At 44.0% G+C, this 15095-nt stretch overlaps 1 pseudogene; it reads right to left on the reverse strand.

Moving 5' to 3' along the window:
- Positions 1-434: 434 nt before the first annotated feature.
- LOC115836680 lies at positions 435-12239 on the reverse strand (annotated as a pseudogene).
- Positions 12240-15095: the final 2856 nt, after the last annotated feature.

Consider the following 15095-nt stretch of genomic DNA (forward strand, 5'->3'; position numbering starts at 1 on the left):
GGGGCCCTGGGAATCTCAGCTACAGACTGGGCTCCTCTTCCAGCCCACACTTGTTCCCAGCTGTACGCCTCCCACAGGCCCTCTGTGGTTTTCTGACCCCCTCCCTGGGCACCACCACCTTGGGGTGGGAGAGACTGAGGAGCTAGGAAGGAGGCGCGGAGTCTTGAATGGGATGCCTCTGGCCATCTGTTATTCTGGGCCTGTAAGCTGTAAAGTCAGGGGACTTGTCCTGGGAGGTGGGGGCGCCCTGGAGCTGAGCAGCCACGAGGACCGGAGGAGTCAAAGAGAACTGGGGCAGGGAGAGGCCAAGGATGAGGGTGCGTCTGGAAATGAGAGCAGGAGAGCCTCTTGCGTGGCTTTGGCCGCGGAGACCTTCGTTCCGGAGACTCTGGGCTGCCACGGGAGAATTCCACTGAGCATGTGTCGGGGGCAGGCCCGGGCAGGCAGCCGTGGGAGCGCTGCACAAACTCTGCTCCAGGCCGTGGCCAGCCAAAGCGCCGCTCTGGGAGAGCCTGGATACCGGGTGAATCCAGAAATCCCAGGTCCCTGGGAAAATTTCAACAAGGCAACTCTGACACGCGTCCTCTGACACCCAGACCGACACAATATATTGCTCATGCCAATACACATAAAAACCTCCCGATAGAAAACCAGATGGTGAGTTGGCATTGCTGATGTCTGGATTCTACACCCACACCCCACATAGTGCTTATAAAGAACACACCCTCCACTCCTCCAGCCCACCCCACGTTCAGGGAGAGGAATCTTGAGCCTGCGATGCTCATAATGATGCTAACGCCTCAATGGAACGGTGCTCGCCAATTTCCCCAGTATCTCTGGCAGTACCAGGAGAAACAGCACATGCGGCAAGCAGCTCCCGGCCAGATGTGGGACACTGCTGACCCCTGCTGGCGCTTTTCTCTCCGCGCCAACCAGGGAAAGCCCCAGGGAGAACGCAGTATTGGAAAAACCTTGCAATCTGTCTGGGAGGGGTAGGAAGAAATACCCCAGCTCAGAATCTCCTCATCTGGAGCGCCTTTGATGAGACTAAGATGAAATTACAGTAAAACCCAGACTGAATTTCTGGGAGGAGTGAGACAGACTAATAGTATGTCCCCTTCAGCCTTTGTGGCCTGGAAAACCCTGCTGCCAATCCACTTGAAACTAAACTGGGAAACCATTAGCAACACTCCTTTAGCCAAGCTCAACCATTAGGAGGGAAAAAAAAAAAGTGAGAAAGAAAAAGAAAAGAAAAAAAAACGCCATCCACAAGTAGTCCAAGTTACAATCAACCCATTCCTTGCCCACTCCCTGCCCTGCCCCAACCCCTTGCAGAGTCTTTGTGAAGTTTTAGCTTAATTTATTGTGGGTGTAATATTCCCCTTAGACTAAGATGTAATCATCATGGGTTTAATACTTTTCTTTCCATGAGAGAGAGTAGCCCTGTGCTCTTTGAAAAATCTTTACTAAGGCCAGGCATGGGGGCTCACAACTGTAATCCCAGCACTTTGGGAGGCCTAGGTGGGAGGATCATCTGAGGTCAGGAGTTCGAGACCAGCCCGGCCAACATGGCGAAATCCCGGCTCTACTAAAAGTACAAAAATTAGTCGGGTATGGTGGTGGGTGCTTGTAATCCCAGTTACCCGGGAGGCTGAGGCAGGAGAATTGCTTGAACCCGGGAGAGAGAGGTTGCAGTGAGCCGAGATCATGCCACTTCACTCCAGTCTAGGCGACAAGAGTGAAACTTAAAAAAAAAAAAAAAATCACTTTGTACCCACAGAGACGAAGTTCAAGTCTTCCAGAATCTCTACTGGAATAGTCATAGCAACCAAAGGAGGACCAGGACTCTGATAATTCCAACAGAATTAGTATGGAAGCCCCACAGAGAAGTGGTTCCATTATTAAAACTCTTTTCTCTGGCTGGGCATGGTGGCTTGCTCCTGTAATCCCAGCACTTTGGGAAGCCAAGACGGGCAGATTGCTTGCGTCCAGTAGTTCGAGACCAGCCTTGGCAATGTGACAAAACCCCATCTCTATAAGAAATACAAAATAATTAGCCAGTTGTGGTGGTGCATGTCTGCGGTTCCAGATATTCGGGAGGCTGAGGTGGGAGGATCACCTGAGCCCAGGAGGCGGAGGTTGCAGTGAGTCGAGACTGCACCACTGCACTCCAGCCTGGGCAACAGAGTGAGACCCTGTCTCAAACAACAACAAAAACAACAACAACACATAACCCTTTCTCTCCTTTGCACACTACTCTAGACCCAGAGCTCTTTTTCACTCTGTTGTTAAACTCCATCAAGGATGTGTATACCCCCTATCACTCTACAACCCATCATCATTAGGCCTCCACTCTGAACACTCCTACAAAGGCAATCATGGGCCTCTTAATAGCTAATCTAATGTACATATTCCAGTTCTCATTTTACTTGCCCTCTATAGCATCTGACATTTTAACGTCTATTCATTCATTATTTATTTTAAAATTTATTATGAACTATTTTAGGCCTGCAAAAGGTATAGAGAATAATATAACAAACATACCTGTTCTATTAGTCAGGGTTCTCCAGAAAAGCAGAATCAATAGAATGTACACTATAGAGAGACAGGGAGGGGATGGAGGGAGAAAGAGAGGCAGGAGGGAGAGGGAGAAAGAGAGAGAGGGAGAGAGAAAGAGATTTATTATAAGGAATTGGCTCATGCAATTGCAGAAACTGACAAGTCCCAAGATCTGCAGGGTGAGTCAGCAAGCTGGAGACCTAGGAGAGTCTATAGGGTGTTAGTTCCAGTCCAAAGCCTGAAGGCCTTAGAAACAGGAGAGCTGATGATGTAGTTCCCATCCAAAGGCCAGCAGGTTTGAGACCCAGGAAGAACCAGTGTTTCAGTTCAAGTCTGAAGGCAGGAAAAAGCCAGTGTACCAGTTCGAAGGCAGTTAGGCAAGAGGAATTCGCTTTTACTTAGGGGTGAGTCAGGCTTTTTCGTTCTATTTAGGCCATCAACTGATTGGATAAGGCCCACCTATATTAGAGAGGGCAATTTGCTTTACTCATTCTACTGATTTAAACGTTAATCTCAACCAAAAACACCCTCACAGAAACGTCCAGAATAATATTTTACCAAATATCTGGGCATCTTTTGGCCCAGACAAGTTGACACATAAAATTTAACCATCACACCTGTAAATGCCCTGAGTTTAAGAAATAAAGCATTACGGCTGGGCACGGTGGCTCATGCCTGTAATCCCAGCATTTTGGGAGGCCAAGGCAGGCAGATCATGTGGTCAGGAGATCAAGACCATCCTGGCTAACATGGTGAAACCCCGTCTCTACTAAAAATACAAAAAATTAGCCAGGCATGGTGGCGGGCGCCTGTAGTCCCAGCTACTCCGGAGGCTGAGGCAGGAGAATGGCATGAACCTGGGAGGTGGAGCTTGCAGTGGGCCGAGATTGTGCCACTGCACTCCATCCAGCCTGGGCGACAGAGCGAGACTCCGTCTCAAAATAAACAAATAAAGCATTACAAATATAGTTTAAGCTCCTCCTCTATTGCATTCCTTTCTCTCCCTCCAGAGGAAATGTTATTCTGAATTTGGAGTTAATTATTTTCATGCATAAGTTTTAATTTTTACTATATTATACACTCTATATGCATTGCATTTTAACTATATGAATAACATCATGCTGTGTATATTCTTCTACAATTTTCTTTTTTGACTCAACAAATTTGTAAAGTTCATCCATGTTAATGCATATAGCTTTAGTTTACTCATTTTCACTGCTGTATAATATTCCATTGTACAACTACACTCTATTTATTTATTTTATTTTATTTTTCTTTGAGACAGAATTTCACTCTGTTGCCCAGGCTGGAGTGCAATGGCATAATCTCAGCTCACTGCAACCTCTGCCTTCCAGTTTCAAGCGATTCTCCTGCCTCAGCCTCCCAAGTAGCTGGGATTACAGGTGCCCACCACCATGCCTGGCTAATTTTTGTATATTTAGTAGAGATGGGATTTCACCATGTTGGCCAGGCTGGTCTCGAACTCCTGACTTTGTGATCTGCCTGCTTCAGCTTCCCAAAGTGCTGGGATTACAGGCGTGAGCCATTGCGCCTGGCTTATTTATTTTATTGTTTCTAGTTTTTTTGCGATTACAAACTGTGCTGCTATGGAAATTCTTGTAAAGATCTTATTGTGTACATTTGTGTTTCTCCAGTAGTCTACCCAGGAGTGAAACTGATGGCCACAGAGCCTGGACACTTTAACTTTACCATATTCATCCTAACACTGGTATTGTCAGACCTTTTTTTTTGGACAACCAGATGGATGTAAGATTGTAGATTATCATGATTTTAATTTGTATTTCACCAACTATTAATAGGATTGAGCATCTTTTCATAAGTTTGTTCAGATTAGAATTGCCTTCTATTCCTATTTCCTAATCTTTTTCCAATTATATTGTTGGTTATTTTCTCTTGGATATATAATAATTCTATAGTGGCCAATTGCCCTTTTTCCATTACATGTTTCTGTCTTATCCTTTCCAAACTGGTGGCTTCTGTCTCAGCACCTTTTTAATAGCTTTATTAAGGTATAATTAACATAGCCTAAAATTCGCCCATGGTAAAGGTACAATTCAATGATTTTTAGTAAATTTAAAGAGTTGTGTAACTATTACCACAGCCTAGTTTTAGAACATTTATAACATCCCAAAGCAATTCTTCCTACCCATTTGCAGTCAATCTCACCCCCTAGCCACAGGCAACCACTAATGTGCTTTCTAACTCTATAGATTTTTCTTTTCTAGACATTTAATATAAATGAAATAATCTAGTTCATGGTCTTTTGCTTCTGGCTCTTTTCACTTAGAATTTTTTCTTTTTTTTTTTTTTTTTTTTTTTTTTGAGACAGAGTCTTGCTCTGTCGCCTAGGCTGGAGTGCAGTGGTGCGATCTGGGCTCACTGCAAGCTCTGCCTCCTGGGTTCATGCCATTCTCCTGCCTCAGCCTCCCGAGTAGCTGGTACTACAGGTGCCCGCCACCATGCCCGGCTAATTTTTTTGTATCTTTAGTAGAGATGGGGTTTCACCATGTTAGCCAGGATGGTCTTGATCTCCTGACCTCGTGATCCGCCCACCTCAGCCTCCCAAAGTGCTGGAATTACAGGCATGAGCCACCACACCTGGCCTTTGAATAATGTTTTTAAGATTCATTTCGGTACAGCTATAGTAGTTTTTTTTCTTTTTATTGCTGAGTAGTATTTCATTGTATGAATACAGCACATTTTGTTTATTTACCACTTAATGGATGTTTGGCTTAACGATCTCTGATGAGAAATAGCTCTCACAATTTATATTTGACCCCCTGCATGTAATGTGTCTTTTTCCCCCCATGGCTGCTTTTAAGATTTTCTCTTTATTTTTGGTTTTCAGCAATTTTACTCTGATGTACCAAGTGTGGTTTTTTTTTCTTTTTTCTTTTTTTGAGACAGAGTCTCACTCAGTCGCCCAGGCTGGAGTGCAATGTTGTGATTTTGGCTCACTGAAACCTCTGCCTCCTGGGTTCAAATGATTCTCCTGCCTTAGCCTCCCAAGTAACTGAGATTACAGGCACCCACCACCACTTCTGGTTAATTTTTGTATTTTTAGTAGAGACAGGGTTTCACCATGTTGGCCATGCTGGTCTCAAACTCCTGACCTCAGGTGATCCGCCCACTTCAGCCTCCCAAAGTGCTGGGATTACAGGTGTGAGCCACCACACCCGGCTCTGGCTAATTTTATGTTTTTAGTAGAGACCGGGTTTCACCAAATTGTCCAGGCTGTTTTGAATTCCTGACCTCAAATGAGCCGCCTGCCTTGGTCTCCCAAAGTGCTGGGATTACAGGCATAAGCTACTGCACCTGGCCCCAAGTATGATTTTTAAAAAGTTTATCCTGCTTGGGGTTAGTTGAACTTTTTGGACCTGTGGATTGTTATTTTTCATGAACTTTTAAGCCACTGTTTCTTTAAATATTTTTCTGCCTTATTGTTTCTTTCTTTTCCTTATGGAACTCTAATTGCATGTAAGTTAGACTGCTTACTATTATCCCACAGTTTGCTAATGCTCTGTTCATTTTTTTCAACCATTTTTTCCTCTCTCCACTTCAGTTTAGATAATTTTTATTAGCTTATATTCAATTCACTTATTTTTTTCTTTTGCAGTGTTTAATTTGCTGTTAAGCTCATCCAGTAAATCTTCATATATTGTATTTTTCAATTTTGTAATTTCCCTTTAGTTTGTTCTTGAATTTCCATTTCTTTTGAAACACCTTATCTCTTTACCTATTGTGTCTTTTTTTTTTTCCTTTAAAATTTTCAGCATACTTGTAATTGTTGTTTTAAAGCCTTTGTCTGCTGATTCTGATAACTAGATCACCTGATGGTCTTGTTGTCTTGTGATTATGAGTCATAGTTTTCTACTTCTTCATATGTCACACAAAATTGGTATTCTGTACCCTGTGTGTGAAATGGCAGTAGAGGTTAGCAGTAGAGATTTAAGTATAATTTTTGTGTTTTGTTTTCATTTTTCAGGGAGTGGAAGCTTTTCCCTCTGTTTGGTGGTTAAAGTGCATAAACATAGGATTAATACATCCTCTTGATGAAATGACCCCTAATCATTATGAAATGTCCTTCTTTGTCTCTGGTAATATTCTTTGCTCTGAAATCAACTCTTGTTGTTGTTATTGTTTCATTTCATTTTTGTTTTTTGAGACAGGGTCTCACTCTGTCACCTAGGCTGGAGTGCAGTGGCATGACCACGGCTCACTGCAACCTCTGCATCCTGGGCTCAGGTGATCCTCCCATCTCAGCTTCCCAAGTAGCTGGGACTACAGGCCTGCACCACCACACCTGGCTAATTTTTTGTATTCTTTGTAGAGACAGGCTTTCACCATATTGCCCAGACTGGTCTGAAATCAACTTTGTCTGGTGTTAATACAGCAACTCCAACCTTCTTTTGACTAATGTTAGCATAGTATATTCTTCCTATCCTTTTAAAGATTTTATATTTATTTACTTATTTTTTATTTATTTATTTTTTTTATTTTTATTTTTTTTGAGACGGAGTCTCGCTCTGTCTCCCAGGCTGGAGTGCAGTGGCGAAATCTCGGCTTACTGCAAGTTCCGCCTCCCAGGTTCAGGCCATTCTCCTGCCTCAGCCTCTCCGAGTAGCTGGGACTACAGGCGCCTGCCACCACGCCTGGCTAATTTTTTGTATTTTTAGTAGAGATGGGGTTTCACCGTGGTCTCGATCTCCTGATCTCGTGATCCGCCCGCCTCGGCCTCCCAAAGTGCTGGGATTACAAGCGTGAGCCACTGCGCCCGGCCAGCAAAGATTTTATATTTAAAGTTCATTTCTTGTAGATAGCAAATAATTGAGTCTTACTTTAAAAAAAAAATCCATCTAACAGTCTCTGCCTTTAAAATGAAGTGTTTAGGCCATTTAGATTTAATGTGATTATTGATGTGGTTGGATTTGAGTCTATCACTTTGCTGTTTATTTATTTTTTAATTTTTTTGAGACAGAGTCTCACTCTGTCACCCAGGCTGGAGTGCAGTGGTGCAGTCTCGGCCCACTGCAACCTCCGCCTCCCGAGTTCAAGAGATTCTTCTGCCTCAGCCTCCAGAGTAGCTGGGATTACAGGTGTGTGCAATCACACTAGGCTAATTTTTGTGTTTTTAGTAGAGACAGGGTTTCACCATGTTGGCCAGGCTGGTCTCAAACCCTTGACCTCAAATGATCCGCCCGCCTTGGCCTCCCAAAGTGCTGGGATTACAGGCCTGAGTCACCACACCTGGCTCCATTGTTTATTTTCTATTTGTCCCATCTGTTCTTTGTTCAATTTTTTTCTCTTTTTCTGCTTTAGATTAATTGAGTATTTTCACAATTCCATTTATCTCCTTTGCTGGTTTATTAGCTGTAACTGTTTGTTTTGTTATTTCAGTGGTTGCTTTAGGATTCATACTATTTATCTTTAGCTTACCCAAATCTACCTTCAAGTGATATTATACCATTTCATGCATAGTATAAGAACCTTGCAATAATGTGCTTCCATTTCTGTCCTTCTGACCTTTATACTATTATAACCATGCATTTACTTTTCCAAATGTTATAAACCCTGAAATGCATTCTTATTATTTTTGTTTAAATAGTCAACTATCTTTTTAAAAGTATTAAATAATTTTCTTCTTTTCTTTTTTTTTTTGAGACGGAATCTTTCTCTGTCGCCCAGGCTGAAGTGCAGTGGCGCTATCACTGCTCACTGAAACCTCCATCCACCTCCCGGGTTCAAGCGATTCTCCTGCTTCAGCCTCCCTAATAACTGGGATTACAGGCGTCCACTACCACACCTGGCTAATTTTTGTATTTTTAGTAGAGACGGGGTTTTACCATGTTGGCCAGGCTGGTCATGAACGCCTGACCTCAAGTGATCTGCCCGCCTCGGCCTCCGAATGTGCTGGGATTAGAGGCGTGAGCCACCACACCCAGCCAGTTTTAAATAATTTTTTAAAAATTGTATTTTCTACCCATGTAGCTAACATTTCTTCTACTCTTTATTTCTAAAAGATATTTTTTCTAGATATAGAATTCTATGTTGACAATTTTTTAAAAGAACTTAAAAATGTTACTCTGCTGTCTTCTTGCTTGTATTGTTTCCAATGAAAAATAAGGCATCATCTTTATCTCTGTTCCTTCTTTTTACTTCCGCCTTAAGGACTTACTTTAACAATTCTTATATTGGGGTCTGCTTATTGTGAATTATTTCCCCTTTCACATGTCTGAACATGTGTTATTTCACTGTTAATTTTTAAAACAACTTTATTAATGTACAATTTACATACCAAACAAGTCACCTATTGAAAATATACAACTCAGCTGGGCACAGTGGCTCGTGCCTGTAATCCTAGCACTTCGCGGGGCTGAGACAGGTGAATTGCTTGAGCCCAGAAGTTCGAGACCAGTCTGGGCAATGTAATGAGACCTTTTTTTTTTTTTTTGAGATGGAGTTTTGCTCTTCTTGCCCAGGCTGGAGTGCCATGGCGCAGTCTTGGTTCACTACAACCTTTGCCTCCCAGGTTCAAGTGATTCTCCTGTCTCAGCCTCCCAAGTAGCTGGAATTACAGGCACCTGCCACCATGGCTGGCTAGTTTTTGTATTTTTAGTAGAGACGGGGTTTCACCGTGTTGGCCAGGCTGGATGAGACCTCATTTCTACAAAAAATCCAAAAAAATGAGGTGAGAGGATTGCTTGAGCCCAGGAGGTTGAGGCTTCAATAAGCTGAGATCGCGCCACTGCACTCCCACCTGGGTGACAGAGTGAGACCTGCCCTGCCCCACCCCCACAGAAAAGAAAATGTACAACTCAATGATTTAAAAAAACCACTTACTTGGGATATAACTGACATACAAAAAGCTGCATATATTTAGTGCATACAACTTAATGAATTTCAATAGTTTTTAGTATATTCAGACAGTTCTGCAACTATCACCACAGTCTAATTTTAGAACATTTATCACCCCAAAAAGAAACCTGGTACCCATTACAAGTCACTCTCCACTCTTCTGTGCCCCCACCCCAGCCCTAACAACTGCTAATTTACTTTCTGACCCTGTAGAAAGAAACTGCTAATTTATCATACTTTCTGATCTCTCCAGACTCAGCTCCTTCTCAACTCAGGAAATCTCCAAGCTTTGCTTAGGTTCCTTCTGCTGCACCACAGCTTGGAAACTCTTTCACGTGGAAAGCTGGGACAATCAGAGGCATCTCATTTGTTTCTCATCTCCCATAGACCACTTTCCTTTATTGCCTGATTTCCAGTGTCCTGAAAACTGTTGTTTGATATATTTTGCCCTCTGTTGTTGTTTTAAGCAGGAAGATACCTGTTACTCCATCTTTGCCAGAGGCAGATGGCCATTAAAATGAAAGTCCCACAGGACCGGGGGCACAGTGCCTCATGCCTGTAATCCCAGCACCTTGAGGGGCCAATGGGGGCAGGTCACTTGAGGTCAGGAATTGGAGACCAGCCTGGCCAACATGGCAAAACCCTGTCTCTACTAAAAATACGAACATTAGCTGGGCGTGGTGGCACTCACCTGTAATCCCAGCTACTCAGGAGGCTGAGGTGGAAGAATCGCTGGAACCTGGGAGGTGGAGGTTGCAGTGAGCCAAGATTGCACCACTGCACTCCAGACTGAGCAACAGAACAAGACACTGTCAAAAAAAAAAAGAAAGAAAAGAGAGAGAAAGGAAGGAAGGAAGGAAGGAAGGAAGGAAGGAAGGAAGGAAGGAAGGAAAAAAAGAGCCACATTAAACAAACCTGACTGAGAACCCACAGGTCTCCAGATACTACATTTGTGGAACATCAGTTTAAGAAATTTTATACAATAACAAAAAGGCAAATAATTTAAAAATAGGTAAAGTCGAGGCATAGTAATCCCAGGACTTTGGGAAGCTGAGGTAGGAGAATTACTTGAAGCCAGGAGTTTGAGAGCAGCCTAGACAACATATTGAGATCCCATCTCTACAAAAAATTCAAAAATTAGTTGGGCATAGGGGCACATACCTGTAGTTCTAGCTACTCGGAAGGCTGAGGTGGGAGGATTGCTTGAGTCCAGGAGTTACAAGTTACAGTGAGCTATGATCACACCACTGCACTCTCTCCTGGATGGCAGAGTGACACCCTGTCTCTAAAAAAAAAAAAAAAAAAAAAAAAAAGGAAAGAAAGAGAAATAGGTAAAAAGGGGCACATGTTCTCAGGATCTCCTGCGGGCTGTGTCATGAGAAAAAAACTATACATAAAATAAGTAAAAGATTTAAATAGCCGGGCGCAGTGGCTCACACCTGTAATCCCAGCACTTTGGGAGGCCAAGGCGGGCAGATCATGAAGTCAGGAGTTCAAGACCAGCCTGGCCAACATGGTGAAACCCTGTCTCTACTAATAATACAAAAATTAGCGGGTGTGGTGGTGTGCGCCTATAGTCCCAGCTATTTGGGAGGCTGAGGCAGGAGAATCACTTGAACCCGGGAGACAGAGGTTGTGGTGAGCCGAGATCGCACCATTGCACTCCAGCCTGGGCAACAAGAGTGAAACTCCATCTCCGAGATCCCATCATCACACTCCAGCCTGGGCAACAAGAATGAAACTCCATCTCAAAAAAAAAAAAAAAAAAAACTGATTGAGGAGAGCAAAGATCAACTAGTGACCATCAAGCCGACCATCCAGAGGCAACATTTCTTATCTGAGGAATTTAGAAGTAATTAGATGTCCCTATTATTCTAAAGCAAGCATCTGGTACCAGGCTTTTAAAAAAATTTTTTAAGTAACTAGAATTTCTGTACATCTCCTGAATGAATGCATGTTGAAACTCGTTGTGCAGCCCTTGCTGACATTAAGGCACCAAAATATCTACAAATGTAGTCACTTATCATGACCTATACGGCTAATATGGTCCACATTACTCCTAAGCTCCTGCTTTAAGGTCCATAAATACCCCTAAAGAAAAGTCTGCCGTGGCACACTTACTTTTCTCATACTGAGGCACCTCACTGCACTCTTCTGCAGCTTTCTTTCTTTTTTTTTTTGACTGTAAGTTTATTCATTGCATAATAATCCTCTCCAATTTTACTGAGGTGGCTGACCACGTCCACAACCAAATCCATCTCTGAACTGGAATTCGGTTGCTGACCCAGCCCCAGCCTCGGTTTTCTTGTTGGCACCAGGGGGCACAGCACTCCGTTTGTAGGTATCTCTGTTGGCTTCCCCTCTTGTGAGTTTTGCAGGTGGCTCACCCTCCAGACTTTTAGGCTGAGGCCTGCCAGTCTCTGGATGGCTGCAGCGTAGGGTGGCAGGCACGATCTCCGAGGGCAGATGAAGGTAATCACAGAGATACTGGATACCCTCATTGGTAAGTTACCAGTAGAAATGTCTCCAGGCAAACTGTTCCTTCGCGTAGCCTCGGGACTTGAGAGACTGCATGGCCTTCATGACATGAAGGTTGGGCACATTCTTGTCTGCCAGCTCCGGGTGCTTAGGCATGTGGACGTCCTTCTTGGCCACCATGACTCCCTCCTTAAAAAGAAGTTCATAAATGGCAATCCAGTTCTTCTTAGGCATCAGCATCTCGGCAGCTGTAGGGTCCGGGTGGGGGGCTGGAAAGGCGCGTTCTTTCTTTCTAATAAAACTTTCCTTTTTCAAACCTATACTGTTGTCAGTAAATTCTTCCTACCAACCCATGGGTCAACTACTTTTTTTTTTTTTTTTTTTTTTTGAGATGGAGTTTCACTCTTGTGGCCCAGGCTGGAGTGCAATGGCACGATCTCGGCCCACTGCAACCTCCACCTCCCGGGTTCAAGCGACTCTCCTGTCTCCGCCTCCCGAGTAGCTGGGATTACAGCCATGCACCACCACACCTGGCTAATTTTTGTATTATTAGTAGAGACAGGGTTTCACCATGTTGGCCAGGCTGGTCTGGAACACTGGAACTCCTGACCTCGGGTGATCCACCTGCCTCGGCCTCCCGAAGTGCTGGGATTACAGGCATGAGCCATTGCAAGCCGCGAGGCAACCACTCTTTGATGCGGGGCTCTGACACCTTACCCAGCACCAATGACTTTATAAATAAAATATTATATGTCCGTGCATATTATTTGGCAATAAAAAAAGGAATGAAGTACTTATACACGTTAGTGAAAGAAATAAAAATATTTCACCTTAAAATATCCTTCTTTGACATATTTTGAGACAGCTGTTCAAAGGGCCTTGCAGACAGAAGTAGCCCTGCAAAGCTGTCTTTGGTGGGAGAGATTTGCGTCTGTGGATAAAATCTTCACTGATGATGCAGGGCTTCTCTTCTTTAGATTTAGGAACGATTAACTGAGACTCTGACACTTTTAAAGGTCGAAAAAAAGTATTTACCATCAATTCTCTTTGAGGGCTGCTACCTGTGAGATTTCATCTACCTAACAAGACCACTTATGCTAGCCAGGCCTCATCTTTTCCCCCTCCCATAAGGTGTCTTGCCACTAAAACCTGCTTACCACTATAACCTGTTTTTGGCCATGCTCTGAATTCCCATTCATTTTGTAACCTCAAGATGGTATGGGCCGGGAATGGTGGCTCATGCCTGTAATCCCAGCACTTTGGGAGGCTGAGGCGGGCGGATCACTTGAGGTCAGGAGTTTGAGACCAGCCTGGCCAACATGGTGAAACCCCATCTCTACCAAAAACTACAAAAATTAGCCAGGCATGGTGGCATGCACCTGTAGTCCTAGCTACTCAGGAGGCTGAGGCAGGAGGATTGCTTGAATCTAGGAGGTGGAGGTTGCAGTGAGCCAAGATTGCGTCACTGCACTCCAGCTTGGGTGACAGAGTGAGACCCTTTCCCAAAAAAAAAAAAAAAAAAGATGGTATGTAAGCTCCTATACCCCATTGGGAGGTTAGGGTAACTCTGCAGTACTCCTGCGTGCATGTTAATACATTTATATGCCTTTTCTCCAATTAATCTGCCTTTCATCAGTTGTTTTTTCAGTGATCCTTCAGAGGGCAAAGAGGAAGCTTTCCCTTAAGTTATGTAAAATAAACTAGACACAAAAGACCACATGTTGTATGGTTACATTTATGTGAAATGTTCAGGCCAGGCGTAGTGGCTTACACCTGTAGTCCCAGCAGTTTGGGAGGCCTACATGGGCGGATCACGTGAGTCCAGGAGTTTGAGACCAGCCTGGGCAGCAAGGCAAAACCCCATCTCTACAAAAAATACATAAAAATTAGCCAGACTTGGTGGCCTGCACCTGTAGTCCCAGCTACTGGGCAAGTGAGTAGAGGGTACTGAGGCAGGAGGATTGCTAGAGGCCAGAAAGTGGAGGCTGCTGTGAGCCGTGATTGTGCCACTGTGCTCCAGCCTGGGTGACAGAGCCAGGCCCTGTCTCAAAAAAAAAAAAAAAAAAAAAAAAAAAAAAAAAAAAAAAAAAAAAAAAAATTCGGAACAGGGAACAGGCAAATTTATAGAAACATAAAGTGGATAAGTACTTGTGTAACCACCCAACGGCTTCTCCTTGCCTGACACCCAGACAGAGCAGATTTATCAAGACAGGGGAATTGCAATGAAGAGTTTAATTAATTTACAAAAAGCTTGGTGAAGGAGTGACAGAAGCTTTATTATTACTCAAACCAGCCTCCTGGAAAATTTGGAGACTGGAATTTTTAAGGATAATTTGGTGGGTAGGGGGCCAGGAAGTGGAGAATGCTGATTGGCTGGGTCAGCGATGAAATCATAGGGGGGTCAAAGTGGGATTTTTCTTCCTGTCCTCTGTTCCTGGGTGAGATCCCAGAACTGGTTGAGCCAGATTATTGATCTGGGTGGGGCCTGCTGGTGCATCAGAATGCAGTGTGAAAAATGTCTGGAGCACTGATCTTAGGTTTTACAATAGTGATGTTATCTTTCGGAGCAATGGGGGAGGTTCAAAATCTCGTGGCCTGTCTGCATTAATCTTTTGAGACTGAGTCTCACTCTGTCACCCAGGCTGGAATGCAGTGGCACGATCTCGGCTCACTGCAGCCTCCGCCTCCCAGGTTCAAGCGATTCTCCTGCCTCAGCCTCCCTAGTAGCTGGGACTACAGGCCCCTGCCACCACTCCCGGCTAATTTTTGTAATTTTAGTAGAGACAGGGTTTTACCATGTTGGGCAGGCTAGTCTCCAACTCCTGACCTCAGGTGATCTGCCCACCTCGGCCTCCCAAAGTGCTGTGATTACAGGCCTGAGCCACTGTGTGCCCAGACTGTCTGCATTAATCTTGAGGCTAATTTGTTAGTGCTACACAGGCAGTCTGGTCCCCAAGCAAGAAGGGGCTGTGTTAAGGGAAAAGGCTGTGTTCATCTTTGCTTCAAAGTTAAGTTATGAGCTGAATTCCTCCCAAAGTTAGTTTGGCCTCCGCCCAGGAACGAACAAGGGCAGCTTGGAGATTAGAAGCAAAGTGGAGTCAGTTAGGTCGCATCTCTTTCGCTGTGATAATTTTCTCATTGCTCTAATTTTTGCAAAGACAGTTTCAGTTGCTAGGGATGTT

The sequence above is a fragment of the Nomascus leucogenys genome, chromosome 9, assembly GCF_006542625.1.
Source record: "Nomascus leucogenys isolate Asia chromosome 9, Asia_NLE_v1, whole genome shotgun sequence".
NCBI lineage: Eukaryota > Metazoa > Chordata > Mammalia > Primates > Hylobatidae > Nomascus > Nomascus leucogenys.